The sequence below is a fragment of the Pan troglodytes genome, chromosome 10, assembly GCF_028858775.2.
Source record: "Pan troglodytes isolate AG18354 chromosome 10, NHGRI_mPanTro3-v2.0_pri, whole genome shotgun sequence".
Lineage (NCBI taxonomy): Eukaryota > Metazoa > Chordata > Mammalia > Primates > Hominidae > Pan > Pan troglodytes.
This window is the reverse complement of record NC_072408.2, coordinates 12409496-12420329: the sequence shown is the minus strand read 5'-3', so window position 1 is coordinate 12420329 and position 10834 is coordinate 12409496. Positions and strand designations below refer to the sequence as shown.

Sequence of the window (10834 nt, the reverse complement as noted above, 5' to 3'; positions counted from 1 at the left end):
TGCCTGTCCTCATGGTGTGTCCTGGGAGATAAGGACAAATGGAGACTTGAAGTCTCAAAATAATATTTGATTAGTGACCCCCCAACCCTCGCTTTTTCTAAAGCATCCCAAGCATTCTACATTTGTTGTCTTTCTCAGTCTTAAAGTTATCTTTGTGCATAGGGAAAGGGTCAACACTTTTATACTTATTCACTCACAAAACTTGTATTGATTATCTACTATGTGTCTAAAGCACCTGTGCTCTGGTGATACTAAGACGAGGATGATAGAGTGCATTCCCTCAAGCTTGTAGCGTGATGGAGAAAGACAGTTCATACACTGTTATATCACAGTGTGATTATTGCTGAAATAAAGCTAAGCATAAGAGGCTATGACAGCACAAAAGAAGGAGTGAAAACTCAGTTTCGAAGGGACAAAGTCAAGGAGACTTCAAAGATGAGAAATGATTGCACTGGGCCTTAAAGAGGAAGTTCAGCAGAACAAGGTGGGAAGGGCACGATATCAGAGGTAAGGGTATGTGCAAAAGCAGGGAAATATTGACCCGTCTGGAGGCCAAGAGAGGGAATCTAGGTAATTTCCAGAGAGAGAGAGAGGGGAAGTGTGGTAGAGAAGAGAGAAGATGGACAGGAAAGAACAGACTTGCAAGTCATTGAATGTCTTGGGGCCTCAGTTTCTGAAGACAGGATTCTCATGAGCCCCTCTGAGTGTTTTTGCACTGGGTGATAGTGACAACTACATGTCTCGCTGTGTGCCCAGGCCTCATAGCCATGCACTCCAAAGGCTCTGTGAGGGGCTTCAGGTTCTCCTGCAGTCTAGAGCACTTCAAGAACTAGTGTGTCTCAAGGCAGAGAATGCTTTGCTTGAAGATGTGTGTGGCTCAATGATGGCCAAGGCAGACATGAGAGAATGAAGATAATGAAAACCCACCAGCTGTGACTAATGAAACCAAGCCCACTCTCATCTGCTTTGGGAGCATGAAGGCTGGGAAGGACCCTCTGACTGGCACATCAGCCTGCAGGGTTCCCTTGCTTATTTGTAAAATTTGGGAATCTGCTGACAGACTGACGTATTATTAGTGCAAATTACCCAGGTTCATCTGTAGCCCTAGCTCTTTGCTTCAAAAAAGATCACAAAGCCTGAGGTACTTCAAGATTGAACTGTGAAATGTCATTAGCTAAAACTCAGTCCTCACAGCTCCCAGAACTAATTATAGAGCTAGGAGTGGCTGGGGCCAGACCCCTCTGATATAAAAAGATTTTATGAAAGGCGAAAGGGGGGAGGCAACAATAATTCTCACCCTATTATATTCCTTTCAATTATTTACAGTAAGAGGCACTGATGGTGAACAAATATAGAGACTGGAATCCAGTGAGGTCACACAGGCGCTCTGGAAGCCAGTGATGCAGTATCAGAATCTGGGAACACAATGAGGCAATGTTTCAGCTGCTTGTGCATTCTTCACCTCCCATTGTCTCTGTCTCTCTCTTTCTCCTCTGCTTCCCCTCCCCCCACAACCAAAGTCAAGAGCACAGACCCCACGGTGAGGATTCTCATCATCCCACAGCCAGGACTTGGCAATATCTTTTATCAAGGGTTTTAACAGGACATTCGCAGTCTTTCTCCTAACCACACGGTTGGGGGCGGGGGTGCAATGAATGCTGGAAGCCCAAGGGCAGCGTTGGGACGGAGCTAGTCAATGTGGCCTACGGACCCTCTGGGTGTCACATGGCCACTAGGAAGCCCTTGAGCAAAAGCTCCGCAGCACCAAAGATTCATGTGCTCTTCTGGATGCCCAGCCTCCCTTGTATGAGGTTGGAGCCTCGACTTGCTGACTTCTGCCTAATGAAATAAGCACAGTGAGATAAGCTGCGTGAAGCATGCCCCTTACAGACAGCCTGCAAGATCCTTCAGCTCTTTCTTCCTCCACCACAGTGGCCTTAGATGGCACATATACCAGATGGTAGAGCTCTGAGACAGAGCCCTCTTGACCCACCTGTTACTGGACTTTGATATCAGCAAGAAACAAATGTTTGCAATAACATTAAGCCACTGATGTGTCAAGGTTTGTCTGAGGTGACAGTGAACATTGCTTTTTCTAAATCGTATAAACCTCTGATAGCACAGGCACTAGGCATGGAGATATTCATTGAGCACAATGAAAAAAGTCCACTATATTAAATAAATTCCTCTCTTTTTCTTGACCTAAATATTTATGTTTCAGAGAATCCTTGACCTGCAGGTTGAAGGAGAAGTCATAGTAAATAAGTCACTGGAGATAGATGGGCAGATGCTTATGTTACCGTCTTGGAGCTAGAACAGTTTAATTCTCTCAAGGGTAGTGGGGGAAGGGAACCTCATGGGGGTTGCTGTGTAATCAGAAATGGTGAGCTAAATAGCAACAAACTTTGGTAATGGTTTTTTGCAAATGCTTATGTACACAAACACACACACACACACACACATACACCCTTTTTCCCTGTGGAATCATCTTGCAATGTATGTCCATCACTGGAAAATTCTCTAATAGAGAAAATCAGTTGGTATACCCATTATCTTGGACATTGTGTTTATATTTCTGGATGGTCCAGGACCCCTAGCAGTCTTTTTTTGTTTGTTTGTATTTTGAGATGGAGTCTCACTCTGTCGCCAGACTGGAGTGCAGTGGCGCAATCTCAGCTCACTGCAACCTCTGATTCCTTAGTTCAAGCAATTCCCCTGCCTCAGATTACAGGCACGTGCCACCACGCCCAGCTAATTTTTTTGTATTTTTAGTAGAGACTGGGTTTCACCATGTTGGCCAAGTTGGTCTCGAACTCCTGACCTCAGGTGATCCACCCGCCTTGGCCTCCCAAAATGCTGGGATTACAGGTGTCAGCCACCACACCTGGCCCTAGCTGTCTTTTTGAACCAATGAAAATTTCTTTTCTTTAATAAATTCTTTTGTGTTTTTCTATAATTTCCCTCCTTTCCTTCTATCTCTACATCAAGCTCTAACCTCTGACCTCAAATATCTGGCTTCTTTTCTTATAATCTTTCAGAAAAGGGCACATTAAATAGTGTAGAAAACAAGACTCCCATAAATGTAGACAGGCAAAATATCCTGTGTAAGTAGCCAGAGGACTGTGATCAGAGTGGGTCCCAACACTTGGGACCTTCCTTAAGTCAGGCATTAGATGGTTTTTATCAACTGGTCATTAAGGCACAAAATTAGAAACCAGACAGCTCCAGAGTCCATTCTATTTGGCTGTTCAAAGCATTGTGTCAGGAGTCATTTAACCCAGGGATTGCACTGGAGAGGATGTGTGGAGGAGGTTTCTCTGCCATGTCTCCCTTGGCACCATCTCCTTCCTAATTGCCACGTTGCTGAGGCAGGCACTCACACCTCCTCTTCCAGGACATTGCAATAGTCTTCTTCTATTTCTTCTCCTCCAGTTTACCCTATTTGCTGCTGTCAGAGTACTCTCCCAAGGTACAACACTGACCATTCCTGTGCTCAGAAGCCTTCCCCAACTCCCCACTACTTTGTGCCAGAAACTTAACCTGGCATTCAGAGCCTCCAAAATCTGTACCCACTCTACTCTTTCGAGCCCACCTTTCTCTACTCCTTTTTCCATACTTTTAATCAAACTTCCTGTATCAGTTATATCCCATGCCTCCCCACCAACTTCTTCAAGGCCACCATACTCATCTCTGACTGGAAAAATTCTATGAACCCTTTGAGACTTATCTCAGCTGTCACTCCCACGTCATAACGCCATGGCTTCCCTACTTAACCCAACACTGTGCATATATGGTCTCTCCCAGTTTAAAATGCCCCAGGACTTTGAACTTGTCATCTATAGCTAACACGTTCAGCCTTCTATTGCAGTTGTTGTTATTTATTTAGTTCCACTATTAGAGAATCAGGCCTCTGAGAGTAAGCATCATGCACTGTTTCTGGTTCCTCTTTAACGGTGCATGTCTGTCCTTTTGCAGGGTAGTTACTTAATAAATATGTGGGCTATTGAATTGAATACAGGGCAGCCTAACATTAAAATTTAACCAGGCTATTATCCAAAGTGGGAATCAAGAGTTGACCGAACTTTCCTGAAACTTGATCAGGTCAATCTTTAAAGAGCAGCCTTTCTTGGAAAAATAAAGGGGAGGGGGGAGGGATTCAAGTCATCAGCAAAATAAATGGTAGCCCCCAGATTTTAGAGCTTAGCCAAGGGTTTGTCCATCTGCAAAACAAGGTCTGGCACTACACCCCCACAGAAGAACAAATTGCACAGCTTATGGTTCAGAAGGCTGCACAGGAAGAGATAGTACTCTCCATTTACCAAATGTTTTCTGACTCTTTCCGCTAATCGGGAATCTCCATTAGAAAGTGACACCAGGTGTGTGTCACTGAGGTTCACCCACTCTCAGGCCTGCTGGTGCCTTCCAGACCCTTTGATCCTCTGTTCCCATTGTCTCCTGAAACCAATCCTTTCCATTTTGTATTTTTCCTTCTAGATCACCTGATACCTCCAAGCAAGCAGGTGTTCTTTTCAGAAGCCAGAAGCTGATAACCTGGGCTTTCTGATCTAACCCCAGCCCAAATTCATTGCAATGGAGGAATTGGGGAGGAGATTCTTCCTACTGAGAAGTGGGTGCCAACTCTCCCTTTCAAATTTGTTCATCAACTAACTAAAGGGGATGCCAGAAATGTCTGGAGCAATGGAAGAACCACTGGAATAAGTAAATAACTTTACAAGACAATTGTAATGTGGAATTCAATTAGTCCTATTCTTTGTAGACCTCACTTAAGGAATTATCTTCACAGTTTGATTATAAATTCATTGGTGCAAAAAATTATGTCTTAGATGATTTTCGTGCCTCATGTTAGGTCCAGTCCTAAATTGAAAACATGATAGAATCCTATGCCTCGTTGATTTGTTGCTTCTTTAGTTGTTCCTGGATTAGATGTTTTCTTGGATTATACCCCTCACTGGTCTCTTCTACTAATTAAAACAGCTAGTTCAAAATAGTTGCTCAATACTTGATTAGTTCTCATAGAAAGCTCAGTGGAAAAGTAGGCACGTTTGTCATTCTCCAGATACTTTGAAATCAAGAGTTTGAGATCAAGACCAGAGAGTGTGAGTAATTTTCCAAATATCACTCAGTAAACCAGGTACAGAAACCCCTAAATTGGGGGAAAATTTTACAAGAATAGAGATTGGCCTCATAGTAGGTGAATCCATTGAACAAAGTCAATTGATTTATGTGGTTGCATTTTTTAAAACAGAGAGTCCTCATTGCCTAAATCCATCTTGATCGCAACTCAGTGTCCAACATCTAAGGAGAAATGGATTTAACAGAATATGATAACATTGGCTTATCTTGAGTCATTCCTCTTGTTCAAAAGGACAAACCACCACTAACTTTCCACAGAATTAGCTCCTGAGGGATACAGATATGTGCTGAGGCAAGGGAGAGTGAAAGCATTAGGCTGGGCTTGTCCTCACGACCTGCTTTTGATGTTCAGCCAAGCACCAATTTATTCCTCCTTATGTTTCCCAGAACACAAAGGGAACTTCTATAGTATGGTCAGTGACTGTCTTCAAACACATGGAGATATGATAGCATACCAGAAAGCAATGTCCTGCTCAAGCATCCTAGCCAATGGATAGGGATCTGCTGCAGGTCTATGTCCATACCCAGGGGCAAATCTTACATTTACACATAGGCTCCAAGATTCCTCCAGAAATCCAAGATTCAGATCAAACTGTACACATCTCCCCTTGCTTGGCTGGCCCCAGGGATACAAGCTTAGGATCAAAGGCAATAGTGCTTCCATGACATTATATTCATGGACTAATTCTAGGCATCTTTACAATCTGTGGTGCAATCTATTTGTATGATGAGCATTAATATTTTAAAACACTTTCAAGATTTGGAGTGCAGGCAACAAAGCTTGATGATGCAATAGGAAGACCAGAGTGCACTTTTGCCAAAAAAGCTAAGACGGCTTCATTTCCTCCACAATAAATCTACTGAGATAAGTAACATAATATTTTTCTCAAACTTGGAAGAAGCAGAGACTTTTGGATCAGGACACCTGAGTTTAGGTGGAGTTGTTTATTAATTGTGTGACTTTTAGCAAATTACTTCTCCTGAGTCTCAGTTTCTTCACTTGAAGAATAAGAACCTAATACCTACTTCATGTGTGTATAAGGATGAAATGGGATAATATATGCACAAGTGCTTTGAAAACAGTAAAGAACAATACAAATATGCCTTTCTATTGTTTTATTCACAGTGCTCCTGCCTGATTGCATCTACTTAACCCACTCTCCAAGAGCCAGAATCAGATTTCAACCGTATGGAATCATCTACAATGCAGCAGATGGGTTTACAAGTCTCTTGGTCTCTTCGTGTAATTAACAGCCAAGAAGTCTAAAGCTTGCATTGTTTACGTGGAAGATGTTTCTTGCCCATTCCCACGCCATGCCATCTGAAATCGCTCCTTTTTTTATTTTTTCTGTGCAGTTTTTTTAACTTTGTGGGATCCTCTGCATATAAAACTCCATTCAACTACTTCATCCTACTGTAGAAAGCTACTTCCCTATGAGTTTAGCTCCATGATTTACAATGGTTTCTTTTCCCATTTGCTGTCTGAATTATGTTTCGCAAGAACCCTTTGAAATAAGGAAGGCATGTATCATCTTTCCCTTTTACAGGCAAAGAAACTGAGGCACAGAAAGGCTTAGTAGTAGGTGATCCTGCAAGAATTCAAATGACTTGTCTGGTTCTAAGTTGAGTGCTCTTTTTCTGATGCCGCATGTCTTTTCTCCAGAGAAGTAACCTACCTAGACCCAGAGGGAGCTTGAAGAGAGATTTTCATCTTACTGTGAGAAAACAAAGACCCAGAGAGTGGAGGGTTTAAGACCATCCCGGTCATTGCCATTATTTCTTTTCAAAGAGACAGAGGCCTCTGTGTGGAGCTGCTTCTGTGTTTGTGGTGTGAATTTTGCTGGTGAGATGTGAGACTCAAAAGAAATTTGAGAGATTGTGTCTGACCTTAAGGAATTTACTAAGAAACCAGGGAAATAAAGCTGTCTTACAAGATGCTTAAAACAACAACTAAAGGCAGCCTTAGATTGGGAGGTACTCCTTCCAAGATAGAAATTTCTTAACCTTTGCTTTGAAGTCTGGTTTCTTTTTCAAGATCCAGAAGCATAATCCGTAGTTAGATTTAGGTTCAAGCCCTTCCTAACTGATCATGTTCTAAATTCCTATAGTGGTCATCAATGTCATGTCAGCTCATGTGAAGGTTTTTTCTCCCTTTTTTTTTAGTGGTGAGGAAAAGATGTAGTAGTATTTTTCATGGACTTTGCAGCCTTCTTCATGGCAAATAACTTATTGGATTAGTTTTCGGTTCTTTTTAATCAAGGAGCTCTACATCTGACTTAGTAGAATACTTTTTCTCAAGGAGAATTGGGTGTCTTACTTCACAGTTGCTGAAGTAACCTGTGCTTTCTCCCCTGACTCTTCCCGGGAAGAAGGAGTAGCCATCGTGTCCCAAGTCCTTGAGGACTTCACAGGGTGTTCTAGTGTCCTGAGAATATACCTGCCTAAGGTAAAGCAGTCATGGTACCCTGGGATTGATGCACTTCTCACCCTCCACTTTGACTGTCAGAGGCATTCATAAGACTTTCTACATAGGGGATCCTTGGGCTGGCAGAGGTGGTCTTTGGATATGTAATGGCTACGTGCTGGCCTACAGAGCCCCTTTCCTGTCCTAGTACTCTGCCTGCTAAGATAGAGAACGGAATTGCCATGACTTTATAGTCTCTGAACACCTTTACCAAAACCACCTGGTTCTTAGGACAGACAAGTGGGATTAAAGAGAGGGAAAGCTCTGGGCCCATAGTTGATTTTGAAATGGGACATGGAATGGTGCAGGTGGGGATTCAGCAGCCATACTGGACTGAGGTTTGCAAACCCTCAGTGATGGCAGGCCCTACGGGAGTGCTGGGGCAGTCAAGTTCCAGAGGCCAGGCAATGTGGCATTTGGAGTCAGAAAGAAAGATCTGGCCGTGAACTCCTGTTCCTCTCTATACCCTCTGTATGACCTTGAGCTTGTTGTTTAACTTCAGAAACCTTCCATGTGGCCTGTCTCCTGGGAGAACTGTATTAGTTACAACATACGTAGGCACTCAAAAACGCTGGCTAGCTGTCATCATTTTTATCCTATGCTATGTACAGAGAAAAACATGATCCAAATAGAGTAAAGAATTACAAAGATAATTCCTGGTCTAGGACCAGAAGACTTTCCTAAAGCGAATTAAATATATAAATGTATAATATTAAATATATATTTAATTGATTAATTAAATATATAAATATTAAATATATTTGAACATATAAACATTAAATGATTAAACATATAAATATTAAATATATATTTAATTGATCATATAAAATAATTATATCTTTTAAATATATATCATATATTTATAATAAGCAGCAGTGTAGGGGGCAAAGCTACATGGCAAAAATCATGAAGTTGGAAAACAGAGAGACAAGGGTATAGCCTAGCCTTGCATCTCCGCTGCCTAGCTGCCTAATCAAATAAGCTTGGGCTAATCATGATCTCTGTCTTTCTCAGGTTTCTCATCTCTTAAATAAGTATAATAAGATTCCCCTCGTCTATTGTGCAAAGAAAATTTGTGAAGGAAAAAATACCATTCTGTGTGTCAACTTGCTCTGAAAACATAAAGTTGTCTGTGATTATGAAAGATGATGATTAGTTAAACCTAAATAAGGCTCTGGAAACTGAAATATCCCCACACCTTACGACCAGAGCAACATCATCACATTTGATTCTTCTCTTTTCTCACTCTCCACTCTGCCCAGCACACCATTCTGACCTGCTGCTCCCTCTCCACTGCTCAAGTGCTCAGGATTGCATGGTGTCCTCAGCAACATATATTGGAAAACCATTTTTAAAAAGGCACAAATGGGCTGGGCACAGTGGTTCACGCCTGTAATGCCAGCACTTTGGGAGGCCAAGGTGGGTGGATCACCTGAGATCAGGAGTTCGAGACCAGCCTGGCCAACATGGAGAAACCCCATCTCTACTAAAAATACAAAAATTAGGCCTGGCACAGTGGCTCACGCCTGTGATCCCAACACTTTGGAAGGTCGAGGCAGGCTGATCACAAGGTCAGGAGTTCGAGACCAGCCTGACCAACATAGTGATATCCCATCTCTACTAAAAATACAAAAAATTACAGGCGTGGTGGCGGACGCCTGTAATCCCGGCTACTCGGGAGGGTGAGGGAGGAGAATCACTTGAACCGAGGAGGCAGAGCTTGCAGTGAGCCAAGATCTCGCCACCGCATTCCAGCCTGGGTTACACAGTGAGACTCCATCTCAAAAAATATATATATATATAACAATAATAATAATAATAATAATAATAATAAAAGGCACAAATGTAGCAATCATCTATGCGGGGGCAGGGAAGACAAATTTGATTAAGGACTCCCCTGCTCCCCCGAAAGTTATAGTGCAGAGCAGCACTATCGTTCTCACAGCGGGTGGGTGATGGGGATTTCAGGGAGTCCATCCACCTGTGCTCACTGAGCCTGGGCCTGGACCATTTGCCCAGCCAATTCATCCCTTTCATCCTCCTTCCTTCAGGCAAGTGCTGCCTCCTCCAAAGCCTTTCTCAAAAGACCTTTGAGATTCCCTAGACTGAACTCTATGAATGTTCTTTCCGTTTCCCCAGGAATTTGGCTATAGCTGGTATTGGGTTCCTCAAACCAGCCCACCTGCGCTATGGGAATGTCAAAATTGTCCTGGCAAGCTGAGGGGGCATCCAGAGGTCACCCAGCTTTCCCCTGAAGCATTGCTCAGAGGCTACTGTACCATAAAAGGGAGTTCCCATCCCACACTGGTTCTGAAAGCCCTGGTGTCCAGGCCCGTGTTGTGATCTTTTCTCCTCTGCCTAGGGAGTATCTGTTAGGGAGACTCCCATGAGGGAAGGGAGCCGAGGGAAGAGGCTGAGTGAGGTGAAGAGAGTGTGTTTGTTCCTCCAGCTGTGCCAGGGTCTTCTCAGCCCTTCTCACAGAGGGCTGTCTGTGGACCTCTGTTCCTGGAATCACCCCTCTGCACCACCCAAACTCCCTGATTATGAATTACACAATACATCCCTAATTCAAGCACGCTGCACCGGTTTTCTGTAGTCACATGAAAATTAACTTACAGAAATTCACTTTTATTGAATACCTACTGTGTGGTAGGCACTGTGGTGGGATTCTGCCATTCAAGAATCTCAGACTAAGATCATCTGTTTCAACAAGCATCGATCAAGCACCCACATTGCAGCTGGCACTCTGCTTGATGGTGAGATGACTGTCAAGACCAGTTCCTTATTTTACAGGGAAGGCCATCAAGGTTGAAAGTGGAAATTTCCCAAGGTCAGAGACAGAGTGGCAGAGCCAGTCCATGCATTCTGGTCTCCTGTCTCCTGTTCCAGTGCTCATTCGTGACACTGCTGCTCTCCCTAACACTTCATCCCACGAGAATACTCTTGAGAATATTGTTCTTGGCTGTTCCAAATAGAAAGATCATCTGTCCATTATTCAGGTGATATGGGCTGAGGTCTTGCCTCTTCTAGTCACTTGGAGAAAGTTCCAGAAGCAAAGACTATGTACCTAATATTCCTTTAACTCTGTTTTCCTGGGGCCATATTTAACTGTGGGTGTTTTCTGTTTCAACTGGTGGCCTGTGGGAAAGAGGTAGTGCCTGGCAGGCTGGCCAAGGACATGGGGACTAAAGAACAATGTTGGAAGGAGATGGGGGC

At 43.2% G+C, this 10834-nt stretch overlaps 1 long non-coding RNA gene across 2 annotated transcripts; it reads left to right on the top strand.

Moving 5' to 3' along the window:
• The first annotated feature begins 414 nt into the window (after positions 1-414).
• On the top strand, positions 415-8331 carry LOC104001418 (uncharacterized). Of its 2 annotated transcripts, none has more exons than XR_001708455.3 (3): positions 415-507; positions 4495-4719; positions 6281-8331. It is a non-coding gene; the product is annotated as an uncharacterized LOC104001418 (long non-coding RNA). The 2 variants fall into 2 exon arrangements; XR_673220.4 differs by lacking the exon at positions 415-507 and adding an exon at positions 1457-1540.
• Positions 8332-10834: the final 2503 nt, after the last annotated feature.